Raw genomic sequence first — 17,232 nt, 5'->3', positions numbered from 1 at the left:
CATAACACGTCATCAGCACGAGTGCTGTTCAAGGTAAAATTCATAAATAATTTATTCTTAGTCTTGTATGGATGCTCTCGAAGAAGCACAATATTTAGATTTAATATCGATGCTCGCGAAAGTAGTACAAATTTATATGTTTATATTGATGCTCCTGAAAAAGCACAACTTTTAATTTTATATTAATGCTCCTGAAATAGCACAACACAACTTTATGTTGATAATATTGATAGGTCTATGAATAAGATATAAATATATAAGATTTATCAATATTCTCGAAGAATTTGATCTAAGATCATAAAAATCTATCAATATCTATGAATAATATTGATATAAAATATAACATTATAATATTCCTGAAGAATTTACATAAATGTTATATGTTTCAACAATAATCTTGAAAAATATTGATTCAATATAAATTATAAATATATTGTTGTTTTGATTCAAATTTTCTTACCATATATTGGCTTGCTTGTTTAGGATTTAAATTATTTAAATTTTGATAATTTAACTAGTCGCTAAAATATTATGTGAATACAAGTAATTGATGGATTTATGACAAATTTTGAGTCCAATCACAATACTATTATTGATATAAACAATTTTTACTAATTTTTTATATATGTCTTTTCTTCACTTTGAAATTTGAAATTGATTGGTTCCTATATTAATAGCTTACTTGGCGAACAAGGTAATTTATTTGTCGGAATTCGATAGACTACATGATATCATCTTTATTTATGTTTTTTTATGCACAAATGATGACTAGATGATGGTTAGATAAAATAATTTATTATTTATGTTTAATATTTAATTTCAATGATAGTAATACAATTTTACTCTATAAATCTTACAATTCTAATATGTTTTGTTATAATTCTAATTATATAATTTTTTTCTTTTTTTCACGTTGCAATGATGAATATCACCAAACTTGAATTTGAAGTACTTGACTTGACTGGAAAAAATTATTTATCATGGATTTGGATGCCGAGATCCACCTTATTTCTATGAATTTAGGGGATACAATCAAAGAAGGAAATGAAATTTCCCAGCAGGACGGTGCAAAGACACACATTTTTTTTGTCATCACCTCAATGATGGGTTGAAAATGGAATATCTTACTGTGAAGAGCCGAGAGAGCTTGGAAAAATCTAAAAGATAGATTTGACAATCAGAAAAATATTGTTCTCCCAAGAGCCCGATATGAATGGATGTATCTACGCTTACAATATTTTAAGTCTGTAAGTGATTATAACTCTGCACTATTCAAGACTAGTTCCACACTGATACTTTGTGGAGAGAAAGTCACTGATCAAGACATATTAGAAAAGACATTATCCACATTTCATGCATCAAACGTGCTCCTGCAGCAGCAATATCGTTAACGTGTATTTCAAAGGTAATCTTAACTTATCTCGTGCTTACTAGTTGCTGAACAAAACAATGAGTGCTCATGAAAAATAACCATATAAGGTCCAAAAATAAGACGACGTAATCTAACTGAATGCAAATCTAAGAAAAATGGATAATAGCTAATTAAATGATTTCAATGGCTTAAATTAATTATGTTTGATACTTTTATACGGTTATGAAGTCGTTTTCTACTTGAATGCATAAAACTATATTTTTAAAAGGTTATACGAGATGCGATCGAGGAATGGAGACCGAAGGCTGAAAATTGAAAAATATTTTTATTAAATAATTATTTTTAATTATTTAAAATAAGGTTGATTCTTTATGATATTTTCGAAAATAAGGAGTTTTGAGGTGATTTTATACGCCGAGACGTAATTTTTAACGCTATTCGAATTTCGACGAAAATATGAACTTTTCGATAACTCGGCTAATATTTTCACGAACTTTCCTAAACAAAATAATTTTAAAATACACTTATGGGCTTAATGGGCCTATTGTACCATGTTAATGGGCCTAGGCTTGTACACTTACCAATTAACCATTATTTAAAGCTCATAACCCCACCCCTAAACCCTCATATACACGACCAACTCACACACAACAGACACAAGGCTTCTAGCACCCCTCAAACACATCACACACGAGAACATCAGCCAAGGGAGGGCACATTTTCTTGAAAGAAATCAGCAAGGGTCCTCCGTTCGTGGCCGTTCTTCGTATCTCAACGTATTGTCGTCCGTAATATACGCAAAGGTACACCATACACCTTTTTTCCCATCTATCACACCATATATTGTTTTGAATTACTTTTGCATGAAAAACATGATTCCCATTTATTATTTTCGTTTTTATGCATATCCATGTGATTAATATATGATTTAACGTTCCAAAACTTGATATATGTTTGCGTAAAGGGGCTGCCATGTTATAGGATCATAGAGCCACGTTTTTACACGAGTTTTAAGGGCCACATGAAGCACGGTAGAGGTTGCACATGTTAGGGACAAAGCGGGAACAAATTGACTGCACGTTTAAGCAAGGGTTCGATCATAAGGGTTTAACCACGCATGGCTTGACCAGGGCTCGGGCCAGTCTTGGTTGAGGCTGAGGAAGAGTCCTAGCCATGCTAGGACTCGAGCACAGCGGCTGCGAAGGAGTCCAAGCAAGCTAGGACTCTTCCCGAGCCAAAACGAGAGAGGCTGCTATGTGTGAAGGGTTGGCTCGGCCAGGGTGGTCAAGGATGGTCTAGGCTAGGTCACAGAGAGGTCCAGGGTTGGTCCAGAGGGTGAGGGCTCAGGTGGTGGCCTGGGCGAGGAGTCCTGGTGGAGTTAGGAGTCTTGGACGCATGTTTGAAAGAGACTCGCAGCTTCTTCTTACGTGCAGGAGGATTGCAGCAGGTTAGGGGCTGGTTCATGGGGTCATGGCTGGTCATTAGGGTACATAGATGGTCTGGGAAGGGGTTGGATCAGGGTGGCTCGGGTGCGGCTCGAGGGAAACGAGAGATGGCTTGAGGGAAAGGGTTAGGGTTCAGTTTTAGTGTTTTCTTTGGCTAAGGGATTGAACCATGGGTCACGGGGGGCGAATCATGGTTCGCGAGACTAACTTAAATATAAAAAGTCTATGTTTAAAATTTGGAAATTTATTTATAAAGTTTGAATTAATTCGGGAATTAAACACCCTACTAATTAATAATTAGAAATAAATAGAAAACCTCGAATTTAAGCTAAATAAAAATATGAAAAATTAAATTTAAGCTTAAATAATTATTTGGGATGGTCTAGAGTCAATGAAAGTAAGAAAAAGTCCAAATCGAGGAATTTTACGTCTAGGGGTAAAACGATCATTTTACACCTGAAAAATAGTAAACTTCATAGAAGTGCCCGGAATGCTGTAAAAAATGTTAATATGATTATTTTAAATATTTATGGAATTTTATGATGAAACGTTAATGCTAAAAGATATGTTGCATGTTTGATTAAAAGAAAATGATTTATGCGTGCTTTAATTTTATAAAGTGATGAAAATATGAAATTTTGAAGGAAGTGAAATAATTGTGACTAATACGATGATACGATTATGATGATATGTAAGGCCAATGCTCAGTTGATGGATGAGAGTGTTGCTGATGTCCCCGCCATCCAGTACTGTGGTAATACATAGATGGATCCATCGACCTTCAGCTAATACAAAAGTCACAATTAACGATCTGAATTCAACGAACGGAAAACATATATGTTTATGATGAAAATTAATATGTATGTGATGATATGAAAAATGTTTAAATTTATGCATGTTTATTAAATGTTATTTTAAGTAAAATTATTTTCACTGTTGTATGTGATTGTATACGTATTACTTGGTATTATGGTTATGGTTTGCTGAGTCATGAAACTCACTAGGTGTGATTGATGCAGGTGAGCATGATGTTGATGTTGTTGAGGGTCTTGATGGTTGATCTTACTGGACTGAAGGTGCACATAACCCGAGGACCAGCGCTAGTTTTTCCGCAGTTATGATTTTAAGTTTATGTTAAAGATTTTTACGACTTCTATTATTCTTTTGAGTGGCTTTTGAGAGGTTGTTAGAGTTAGCTTTGTTTTGGAGTATTTCTATGTTAGGGTTGGCGAACGTTCGATGATTTTGATGTTTTAAACTTGAAGGATCGTGTGCTAGACACCTTGAGGTGCTTCAAACACAATATTTTCCAAGAGCTGCAATAGCTCGTGTTCTAAGAATGTTTAAATCGATGAATTAAATTGAGTTTGATTTTAAATCAAGCGAAAAACACTCAAAAAAATTTTTCGTTAAGAAATACTGATATATTTTATATCATGTGTAACTGAATAACTGAAAATAAAAGGAATAAGTTGTGACATATATCAGTTCAATTATTGTGAAAACTAAACTGACGGATGCTCTAACGTATCAAATCAGTTTGAAAACAATAGTTAAACAATTAAATACACAAGATATGCTTATGTATGTTCGGAGACTTCAACTGCTCCTACATCACCCCTTCTACCTGATCGGATAAGATATACTAGAAGACTTTGATCTATACAATGATATCTACAAACCCACTCAGCTTAGGACTTATTCATCTGTCTAACTGATCTCCTAGACTAGACTGAAAGCAGCACTTTCCAGACAACACTTGTTTAACGTCTACATGTCAAAGACTACATACACAAGTTTATTGTCTTTGTGCAAGACTATATTTGAGTGGTGGTGTGTGTGTGTGAGAACTGATTCTTTTATTACAACACGCAAGTGTTCTCACACATTGAGGGAATTGTGCTTCTAGTCTAAGCTGATAACACGATGAAGTGTTCTCTCCGGCTGTTTGCTTCTTGTAAGCTGATATGCAATAAGCGTGCCCTTTCTATTGTTTTTCCACACTCTTCTTTTTCTATTTCTTCTTGGTTTTCACTGATCATCTTTTTATAGGCGTGGAACTGATCGTACAGTGAGCTCAATAATTGTATCCGTTGTAGCTTGAATGTGTTCCTTGAGATTCGTGTCTCGACTTTTCCGACATCTATGCTGGAACTTTTGTTTTTTAAGCTTTGCTGCAACGTCCATTATTGTACCTTTGATTGTACAATAATTTTTCCTCAGTGTGCACAGTTGGATTCCATTGAATAAGCTTGTCGTGTTCTGTAAACTGATTGATTCCTAACTGATGTTCTGAACTGGTCAGTTGAGCTGATCTTGAACTGGTTCAGTGAAATCAATTGGCTCGTCAGCTGAACTAATTTCATTGCTTCAGTTGAACTGGTTAGCTGGACTCTTCATCAGTTGAGCTCTTCAGCAGCTGGCTGGGCTTCTAAAGGTCGTCTGCTGAACTGCCTATCAGATGGACAATCAGTTGAACTGATCTTTGATATATCAGTTGAACTGATTCAGTTTATGCGATCAGTTGGCGCTTTCAGTTTATGCCTCGATAGCGTCATTTATGACTTGATAACTGATCAATTCGAATCTTCGTCAGTCCAGATTCCTGCGCACTTAGGTAGCATCATTAGTAACAAAATAACAAGTTTTGTTAACATCAAAATCAAGATTGCGAACATGAAATGCTTCCAACAAAACTATTTCCTTTGAATTTTTAATATAGTTGGTTGGTTTATTTTTAAAATGGCGTCAACAATGTTTTAAGTATATGTGTGAGAACTCGGAAATTTCGACCCGAAGCAAATCAAGTTTTCAACAAATTTAACTCAAGAAAGTAGCCTCTAAGCTCGGGGAATAGTTCATCGGGATGCCAAGCTGCAAATAACCATATCCATCGAAGAATTTTCACGAGAGGAGTGAAACCCCAGCTCAAGAACGCGAACCTTCAGCTCGAAGAAGCTCAACCAAGCTTGTCCTAACAAGGCCAAAAAGGGAGCTAAAAGTTAAGCTAAAGGTTTGAACAAATTAAATATGCAAGAAAAGACTTTTAAGTAAACCCATAAAGGAGCTAAGGGATTAAGCTAAGGGTTAGGACACATTATTGATGCAAGGAATGACCCTTTAGAAAATCAAGATGACAATTAAGGGTGCATGGATTTTGGACCACAATTATGGATAGCCTTGAACTTGAGGAATGCATGGAGAATTGAAACACAATTAAACCTTTTCTTGGAGCCCAAGTGGTCGACCAAGGGCTATATGAAAGGGCTAGCATTTCTGTATAAATAGCACCACAATCCTCATGCCAAATGCACTTCAAATAGTCCCTCAAAAAGCTACAAAATTTCGGCCCTCTCCTCACCTTCAAGCCTTCGGCCGATTCAAGCAAGGAAAAGAAAAAAGGAAAGCTCGTACAGTCCAGAGCGGAATTTCTACGTCGAGGTGCTGTGTGATTGAAGACTGCATTTTCCAAAGTTGCGTCGAGGTGCTGTGTGATTGAAGACTGCATTTTCCAAAGTTGCGTCGAGGTGCTGCCGAATTTTTAAAAGGAAGTTTCGTACAAAGAACTACACATAGTAAGTGGGCTTTTGTTATGTACTTCGTTTGTATTTTTAAACCTTGATATCAATAACATGACATACATGTGGGTGTGTCCTTATTTTCGAAAAATCAGCATGTTGTATTTTAAAATTTCGATCGATTATGTGTTCTCGTCTGTGCTTCGAATTTCTTGATTCTGCTGTGTCAGTATGAAAACTCTGAAATCTGAATATCTGAAAAGTTCTGTCTGTTACTTCTGAATTCTGTTTGCACTGTTACGAATTGATTTGAAATGGGACGAGAATTGTAATTCTGTCTGGCCCCCATTGGTGGGTATAAAACCATGTTCTGTTCTGGGCCCCATTGGTGGGTATAAAACCATGTTCTGTTCTGGCCCCCATTGGTGGGTATAAAACCATGTTCTGGCCTCACCCCTTAGAGGACTAACATATTGGGGACAATTTGACCATGGAAATGAGATGAATAACAGTGTTCTGTCTGTTCTGATATGTTCTGTTCTGAATTGAGTAATCGGTTTCTGAATTGTTCTGAATCATCTATGAATTCTGTTAGTTATTCGATTTGCCTCTGTCCTGGTAAGCTAAGAATATTAAGTTTTGAAAGTCTGTTGAAAGAACGTTTTAAGAAAACTAAGTTCTATATGTATCTTTGGAATCGATCGACCCCCACTTGCATGAGTGTTTTCCAAAACACTCACCCCTTACAAATTTCAGATAAAAATGAGGAGAAACTGAATGAGAAAGAGCAAAACGCTTTCTGGGGTTGGTGAATCGGAGATCAAGATCAGAACTCAAGATTTTGTTTTCCTTTCGTTTCCGCTATTTGAAACTCTGATGTATTTTATTCCATTGTCATTGTAAGACAATACTTTATTTATGAAAAAGACTGGTTTGATTTGATACGATGCTTTATTGTTTTCAATTTAATTGTTAAACAATGCCGGATGTCACCGACGCTTCGGACTCGGGGCGTGACATTTAAGTGGTATCAGAGCCGCCAGGTTCATAATCCCGCTGGGATTTTGACAGACAAAATTTGAAGAAGTCAAATTTTGGCAAAAGCCTAGTGCATTCTGTAACAAACTCTCATTCTTTCCAAAATTCTTTGAGAAATTCAAAATCTATTTCCTTCAATCGTTCTGCAAACGCTTAGTATCGAAAATCACATGGCAACATTGTTTGTGCCTTTCTATCCTTTATTCGATTCTGAAAATTTACCTCAACGGATGCCTTCGTACTCGTGCTCAATCCGTCCTTTGCAAGCGTCAACATACCATTTAAAACCAAACACGAGAGATTGCAATCCTAAAGGATCAACTCGCTATAGAAAAACAAGAGAACAAGAACTCGTAAAGATTAAGAACCTACTTCAACTGATATACAACGTCTCACCTATCGCCTTGATAGATCAAAGAGCCAGCTCGCCCTAACACTACGTAACTCATCTCACGTGATACGACTCCTAATCGAAAGTTGATAGTAAAGATTGAAACTGAGAAGGATCTTGCTCACCACTCTCTTTATCAACATGAAGACCTTTCTAGCAAGCAAGAACGTTACATCTCCAAGCTTCATGGTGATATGGATAGAATGCAAGAACAACATAACTATATGCACCTTGTCATGGAAAACATGGAAGAAGAAGAAGAAGAAGCACCTATGGAAGTAGTGGAAAAAGAACAGTGATGATGAAGAGATGATAAGGTAGGTTGGACTGGTATTATGGTTAAATGATATGAAAGAAAGAAGTGTAACATTTCTTTGGGCAATGTACAAAGATAAGTTGAATTATATTTTTGGGAACATGCCTATCAGAGATAATTTGACTTATATTTTGGGAATACAAATACTCTGATATAAGTTTACTTACATTTGGGAATTTACTTATCGAAGATGAGCTTCCGACTTAAGATGAAATGTTTGATTCGGGGATAATAAATTATTTATGAAAATATGAGATAAGAATTATATAAGTTTTGATATTCAGATATAAAAGTTGATTTTTATGTCAATAATTAATAGTATGGACATTTAAATTTGGGATATTAAGCGATAAATTTAAATATGTAAGATTTTGGAATATTTAATAAATGTAAGAAACAATAACTTAAGCTAAGAAATTAAGGTCATTACCATAGGTAAATAAAGAGAGTTATGAGATATTGGTGGACATCGAGGGAAATTTAGCATGCATAATAGGTTCTGACTCTTCTTATAGTAAAAAGAAAAATAGGGGAAAGATTTGTGGAGAAAGACATCCAACGAAACTTGTTTGTATTAAAGCATGTTAGGCTCATAGTTTTGAATAAAGACAGATTTAGTAAAAGAGGAATTGTTTGAGGAATTAGTTTCTTCCGTACAAGGTTGAAAGAAACTTTTACTAGGTTATTGGGACTTAAGTCAATAGGCTAATAAGGATTTATGTTCTAAGGTTCTATATTGGTTTTAAGATATTAATCGTGATAATTTTAAGATAGAATAAAATAAGTATGGATACGCATATATTCAGTGCCGATTTTATTTAGTGTACTATGGTAAATTTCAACGTCATTCTGAGAATTGGTTGGTTGGGCAAGAATCATGCAGTGGTATATGGTGGAGGTAAGAATGCCAAACTCCAATCCAAGAATAAATCATATTTTATGGCAAGGATAAGGAACAGAAATCCTTCCTTTCTGCTTCTCAGATCAAGAAAGGCATGGAGTATGACGAAGAAGTCTAACTAGCAAAATGAGAGAAGCAAAAGAAGGAATTAAGCTCAAGATATAAAATATTCCTGTGGTAGCGAGCTTCGGAAAGGTTACTTTGAATTATCTCAGACTGTGAAGTAGAATTCGAAAGTAACTTGATAGGTCGTGCTACACTAAAATCTAAGGAACCCTAGCAAATGGCTTCAGTTGAACTCAAGAAGCTAAAAGATCAATTCCAAGATTTGTTAGTTAAAAACAAATCAGACTAAGTGCCTCTCCTTGGGGAGCTTCAGTCTTATTGACACAAAAGAATGGTAAAAGCACAAGATAGTGTGTCGATCTACAAAGAACTCAATAAGATCAAGAACAAATGTCATCTTTCAAGAATAGAAGACATTTTCTATCAGTTAAAAGGAGCTAAGATCTTTTTGAAGCTCTATCTAAAGTTAGACTACCACAATTGAAGGCCAAGGCTGAGAGTATTCCTAAAACAGCCTTAAAAAGAAAATGGTATGGACACTATGAGTTCACGATAATATCTTTTGGCCTAACAAATGCTCCCGCAGCGTTCATGGACCTGATGAATCGGGTATTCAAACCATACCTTGATAAGTTTGTAGTTGTCTTCATAGATGATATCCTTGTATACTCACCAAGTGAAGAAGAACACAGAGAACATCTGCGTCTCACTTTGCAGACACTACGGGAAAAGAAACTATATGCCAAACTCAAAAAGTGTGAATTTTGGTTAAAAAGTGTGGCGTTCCTAGGCCATATAATATCTGAATTAGGAGTGTCAGTAGACCCTAAAAAGGTGGAGACAATTAAAGATTGGCCACAACCAAAGACAGTGACTGAAGTAAGGAGTTTTCTGGGTTTAGCTGGCTACTACAGAAAATTTGTGGAAGGATTTTCTTCGATAGCCATTCCGCTCACCAAACTTACTCAGAAAAATTCGAAATTCATTTGGAATGAAGCTTGTGAAAAGAGTTTTGAAACTCTGAAGTCAAAACTCACACCCACACCAGTGTTGATTCTTCCCGAAGATGGAAAGAATTTCACTATTTACAGTGACGCTTCAAAGGGAGGATTAAGGTGCGTGCTCATGCAAAAAGGTCAAGTAATCGCTTATGCCTCAAGGAAACTAAAACAATATGAACAGAATTACCCCACTCATGACTTGGAGCTAGCCGCAGTAGTTTTCGCGCTTAAAATCTAGAGGCACTACTTTATGGAGTAAAATGCGAAGTTTTTACTGATCATCAGAGCCTCAAGTACATTTTCACTCAGAAGGAATTAAATATGAGGCAAAGAAGTTGGATGGAACTTCTCAAAGATTACGATTTGGTAATCAGCTATCATCCGGGTAAAGCAAATAAAGTGGCGGATGCATTGAGCCGGAGGAACCCCAGAAAGGTGAGCTTATCGTCACTATCAGTGCAGCCAGGTCTCCAAGAAACCATCAAACTAAAGCAAAGTCAAGACTCCAGTATCTTCAAGATAAAGGAACAAATTCAGGAAGGAAAGATGCCAGAACTTCAAATCGATGAAAAAGGTGTCCTCTGGATAAAGGGTCGATTGTATGTGCCAAATATCGATGGAATTCGAGAAGAGGTAATGGCCGAAGCACATAAATCAAGATTTTCAGTACACCCAGGAAGCACCAAAATGTACAGGGATCTGAAAAATAACTACTGGTGGAATGGAATGAAGAAGGACGTAGCTGTCTTCGTTGCAAAGTGTCTAACCTGTCAACAAGTCAAGGCAGAGCATCAGCGGCCTGGGGGACTTCTGCAACCATTGGAAATACCCGAGTGGAAGTGGGATAACATCTCTATGGACTTTGTAGTTGGGTTACCAAGATCGAGGCAGGGTCACGACGGAATTTGGGTGATCATTGACAGATTAACCAAGTCTGCACATTTCTTACCAGTGCGGATGAATTTCAACCTAGATAAGCTGGCTACCTTATATATGGATAAAATAGTGAGACTGCATGGAGTACCAGCGAGTATATTATCTGATAGAGATCCAAGATTCGTATCTCGATTCTGGAAGAGTTTTCAAAAAGCCATGGGAACTAAAGTGACTCTTAGCACGGCCTATCACCCACAAACTGACGGCCAAACTGAGAGGACAATTCAAACCCTCGAGGACATGTTGAGGGCATGTGCATTAGATTTTCATGGGAATTGGAGTGTGCAGCTACCGTTAATCGAGTTTGCCTACAATAACAGCTACCATAGTAGCATTCAGATGGCTCCGTACGAGGCATTGTATGGCCGAAAGTGTAGATCGCCTTTGTACTGGGATGAAGTCGGAGAAAAAGCCGTTACTGGACCGGAGCTTGTTCAACTAACTGTCGATAAAGTAGCCATAATCAAAGAAAGGCTCAAAGCAGCTCAAGACAGACAAAAGAGTTGGGCATATTTGAAGAGGAGACCGTTAGAATTGGAAATCGGAGAGAAGGCTTATATCAAGGTTTCACCAATGAAAGGAGTGGTGCGGTTCAGTAAATCTGGGAAGTTGAACCCAAGGTATGTGGGACCGTTCGAAATACTGGAAAAGGTGGGAACCTTAGCTTATCGGCTGGCTTTACCACCTGAGATGACCAGAGTACATAATGTTTTCCACATATCGCAGCTGCGGAAGTATGTCCCGGACCCGGGTCATGTACTCAAGGTGGCACCGCTGATGATTGAAGGAAACCTGAATGAAGAACTCAAATATGAAGAGGTCCCTATCCGAATAGTGGACACAAAAGATCAAGTATTGAGACATCGCACAATTCCTTATGTCAAAGTACAATGGTCAAATCATACCGAAAGAGAGGCCACTTGGGAACTCGAAGAAAAGATGCGCTCACAGTATCCTTATTTATTTAACAGTTCAAGCTGACCCAAGTTTCGAGGACGAAACTTTCAATAAGGAGGGAGGGATGTGAGAACTCAGAAATTTCGACCCGAAGCAAATCAAGTTTTCAACAAATTTAACTCAAGAAAGTAGCCTCTAAGCTCGGGGAATAGTTCATCGGGATGCCAAGCTGCAAATAACCATATCCATCGAAGAATTTTCACGAGAGGAGTGAAACCCCAGCTCAAGAACGCGAACCTTCAGCTCGAAGAAGCTCAATCAAGCTTGTCCTAACAAGGCCAAAAAGGGAGCTAAAAGTTAAGCTAAAGGTTTGAACAAATTAAATATGCAAGAAAAGACTTTTAAAAAAACCCATAAAGGAGCTAAGGGATTAAGCTAAGGGTTAGAACACATTATTGATGCAAGAAATGACCTTTTAGAAAATCAAGATGACAATTAAGGGTGCATGGGATTTTGGACCACAATTATGGATAGCCTTGAACTTGAGGAATGCATGGAGAATTGAAACACAATTAAACCTTTTCTTGGAGCCCAAGTGGTCGACCAAGGGCTAGATGAAAGGGCTAGCATTTCTCTATAAATAGTACCACAATCCTCATGCCAAATGCACTTCAAATAATACTACAAAATTTCGGCCCTCTCCTCACCTTCAAGCCTTCGGCCGATTCAAGCAATGAAAAAGAAGAAAGGAAAGCTCGTACAGTCCAGAGCGGAATTCCTACGTCGAGGTGCTGTGTGATTGAAGACTGCATTTCCCAAAGTTGCGTTGAGGTGCTGCCGAATTTTTAAAAGGAAGTTTCGTACAAAGAACTACACATAGTAAGTGGGCTTTTGTTATGTACTTCGTTTGTATTTTTAAACCTTGATATCAATAACATGACATACATGTGGGTGTGTCCTTATTTTCGAAAAATCAGCATGTTGTATTTTAAAATTTCGATCGATTATGTGTTCTCGTCTGTGCTTCGATTTTCTTGATTCTGCTGTGTCAGTATGAAAACTCTGAAATCTGAATATCTGAAAAGTTCTATCTGTTACTTCTGAATTCTGTTTGCACTGTTACGAATTGATTTGAAATGGGACGAGAATTGTAATTCTGTCTGGCCCCCATTGGTGGGTATAAAACCATGTTCTGTTCTGGCCCCCATTGGTGGGTATAAAACCATGTTCTGTTCTGGCCCCCATTGGTGGGTATAAAACCATGTTCTGGCCTCACCCCTTAGAGGACTAACATATTGGGGACAATTTGACTATGGAACTGAGATGAGTAACAGTGTTCTGTCTGTTCTGATATGTTCTGTTCTGAATTGAGTAATCAATTTCTGAATTGTTCTGAATCATCTATGAATTCTGTTAGTTATTCGATTTGACTCTGTCCTGGTAAGCTAAGAATATTATGTTTTGAAAGTCTGTTAAAAGAACGTTTTAAGAAAACTAAGTTCTATATGTATCTTTGGAATCGATTGAACCCCACTTGCTGAGTGTTTTCCAAAACACTCACCCCTTACAAATTTCAGATAAAAATGAGGAGCAACTGAATGAGGAAGAGGAAACCGCTTTCTGGGGTTGGTGAACCGGAGATCAAGATCAGAACTCAAGATTTTGTTTTCCTTTCATTTCCGCTATTTGAAACTCTGATATATTTTATTCCATTGTCATTGTAAGACAATACTTTATTTATGAAAAAGACTGATTTGATTTGATACGAGGCTTTATTGTTTTCAATTTAATTGTTAAACAATGCCGGATGTCTCCGACGCTTCGGACTCGGGGCGTGACAATATGTGTATGTATTCGGCCGAATCTAGTAGGATAGGTAAAAAAATTCTAGTACTTTTTAAGCAGAATGAGTAGTGGACGCTTCAATTGGTATCAGAGCAATGTTCCTGTAAAGGATTGTGCCACCGTTAGTGCCGGGAAGCTCAATCTTCAAGCCTCAATCTGTAAGTTTAATTGCTTTATATGATTTTTATGATGATACCTGCATGATTACATGAACTATATATTAACGTCATATGTTTAATAGCTTTTTGAGAATACATGTTTTATATGCTTAAAGTTGATAATATATGCTGCATGATTAGAGAACTTAGATTTAAATGCATGTTGGTTACGTTAGAATTTGAAAAAAATTCAGATATTATGCCTCCTAGATGCGCACATATTGCCGATGGGTAGGCCGAGCATGTTGATGATCGTCATGTGAATGCACCCCCACCTCCTAATAAGGATGCTGCTACTCGTGCACTAGAGGGCATGGCTCGTTTCGTTGAGCAGTAGTTTCAGCAGGCTCCTAGGCCACAACACGACATCTACAATCAGTTCCGGAGGCTAGGGCCGAATGAATTTTCTAGCACTACTGACCCATTTGCTGCTGAGGTTTGGATTCGAGCACTTGAGGTGCATTTTCGCTATCTGAATATGGGAGATGTCGACCGCGTTAGATGTGCCACTTATATGTTTCGAGATGATGCTTCTCTATGTTGGGAAGGAGCTGAACATGGTATTAATCTCGCCACACTTACTTGGGATCAATTCAATAATATATTCTATGAGAAGTACTTTACTGCTGATGTCCGATGGCGATTGAAGAGGGAATTTATGACTCTCCGTCAGGGAGACACTTCTGTGGCTGAGTTTGTGAGGGAGTTTGATAGGGGCTGTCACTTTGTGACCCTCATTGCTAGGGGATGCTACTGAGAAGCTTAGACACTTTTTGGATGGTCTACGACCTACTATACGTCGTAACGTGATGATGATGCGAGCCTTGGATTATGCTGCTACCACTACTTATGCATTTCAAGCCGAGCAAGAATTGAAAGATATTGATTTTGAAATACAGCGCAAAAGACAGCAACACCAGTAGAACTCTCGGCCGAATAAAAAGCCATACATGGGACCTTCCTAGACCTCAAGGGAAGCAAAAGCCCCAAGGTCAAGTAAAGAATGCAAGGACCACCAAGGCCACCACAACCTGGAGCACCAAAACCTGCAGAGAGGCTATCATGCAAGGAGTGCAATCGCTTACATTATGGAAAATGAATGTGTGGATCTTTTAGATTCCTTATATGCAAGGAGGAAGGGCATAAAGCTGCTGATTGCCCAAAGAAGAATGTGCCAACAGTGGGAAGAGCTTATGTTATGCATGCTGAAGAAGCTGAGGAGAAGCCAGACATGACTCTCATTACCGATAACCTAGTTATTTAACGTTTTTATATTGCTTTTATTGCATGAAACGTTAAATTGGTTATGACAATTGGATTTGAGATCAATAATAACCTAGTGGAAATTAGGTTGCATGGCCTACCTTAGTTGGACTTAATGAAATGATGATGGAAATGATAGAAATTGGACACAATTTTTTAGCCTTATTTATGTAAAGGATGTAATAATTTCAAATAAAAGTTTTATGACCAAAAATGGAGAAAAAATCACAACTTTGAGCATGTTGGGCAATTTCCGAAAATTTGAGGACCAAATTGTAATTGTCAAAATTTGAAAGGACTAAATTGCAATTAACCAAAACTTAAGGGGCTAAATGTAATTTCCAAAAACGTAAGGACCAAAGGTGCAATTTCCAAAATTTATGCAACAAATCGAAATTTTCGAAACTTAAAAGGTCAATTTGCAATTTTAGAAAAAAATTGGGGACTAAAATTTAAATTTCAAAAAATTTAAGGGCTAAAATGCAATTTTTCATGAAATGCTAAGGTTCAACGCGTAATCTTCACATAACTTTGGGAAAATAATGATAAAAATTCCTTAAGTTCAACATGAAAAGTTTTAAAAGACGTTTTCGTCGCAGGGAGAAAATTCATTCTAGGTGTAGCTACCTATGCACTGCTAGATTCGAGAGCCGCACATTCTTTCGTATCTGAAACTTTCGTCAAATGACTGAGTATTATTCCTGAGGATATGGGATTGAGTTTCAAAGTTTCTATTCCTTCCGGTGACCAAATGATCACGTCCAATATTGTGAAGAATCTGGAGCTTCGTTTATATAAAAATGTGGTTCGGACAGATCTTATTGTACTCCCTATGCCTGAATTTGACATTATACTTGGTGTGGATTGGTTATCAGCGAATGGAGCTTCGATAGATTTTCGTCAGAGATCAGTGACTATTCGACCGCCTAGTGGGAAATCTTTTATCTTTGAGGCGGCGAAGAACAAGCAAATGTCGCACATTATCTCTTGTTTGTGTGCGAGGAAACTCATGAGACGAGGATGACAAGCTTTTCTAGCATGTGTCACTACAGCACATGCTCCTATCAGTCAGAAGTTAGAGGATGTTGAGATCGTCAGAGACTTTTCTAAAGTCTTTCCTAAGGAAATTTTGGCATTCCACCTGACCGTGAGGTGGAATTTTCTATTGAGTTGATGTCGGTCACTGTACCCATTTCTAAAGAACCTTATCGTCTAGCACCAACTGAAATAAAAGAATTAAAAGATCAAATCCAAGAATTGCTAGACAATGGTTTTTGTAAGGTCCAAAATTAAGACGACGTAATCCAACTGAATGCAAATCTAGGAAATATGAAAAATGAGTAATTAAATGATTTTAACTGCTTAATTGATTATGTGACATGTTTATATGATGTTTTAGTAGTTTTATACTTACATGCATTAAAAATATGTTGTTAGTGGTTATCCAAGTTGCGATCGAGGAACGGAGACCGATGACTGAAAAATGTAAAATATTTTTATTAAGTAATTGTTTTTAATTATTTATATTATGATTGATGATTTTTCTCATTTTTGAAAATAAGGGGTTTTGAGGTGATTTTATACGCCGCGATGTAAATTTTATCGGTGTTAGTTTTTCAACAAAAATACGAATGTTTTGGCAATCCGACGAATAAATTCACAAACTTTATTTAACATAGTAATTTTTATATTTTAATTAAACACTAATGAGCCTAATTTACCTTCTTAATGGGCCAAGGCTTGATTAGTGTCCTAATTAAAATATATAATATACAAAACTCACCCCATTAACCCTACAACCCCGCGCTCCCCTTCCCCCACAACCCACACGAAACTTGTCATCTGAAAACACACCTACACACGCAAGGAAGAGGAGAAAAGCTTCGGCTTTTTGAAGGAAAATTCATCCTAGAAGTCTACGTCGTCGTTCTTCGCATCGTCGCTTCATTTTCGTGCGTAAAATACGCAAAGACATGCATAATTATTTCCTTTAAACATCACCACACCATAATATGTGTTTATGTATGAATTTTATGGAAAAACAAGTCACAATTTTGATATTTTCGTTTTTGAACATAACATGAA

Source organism: Primulina tabacum, chromosome 13 (genome assembly GCF_025594145.1).
Source record: "Primulina tabacum isolate GXHZ01 chromosome 13, ASM2559414v2, whole genome shotgun sequence".
NCBI lineage: Eukaryota > Viridiplantae > Streptophyta > Magnoliopsida > Lamiales > Gesneriaceae > Primulina > Primulina tabacum.
Note: the sequence above shows the minus strand (reverse complement) of the source record.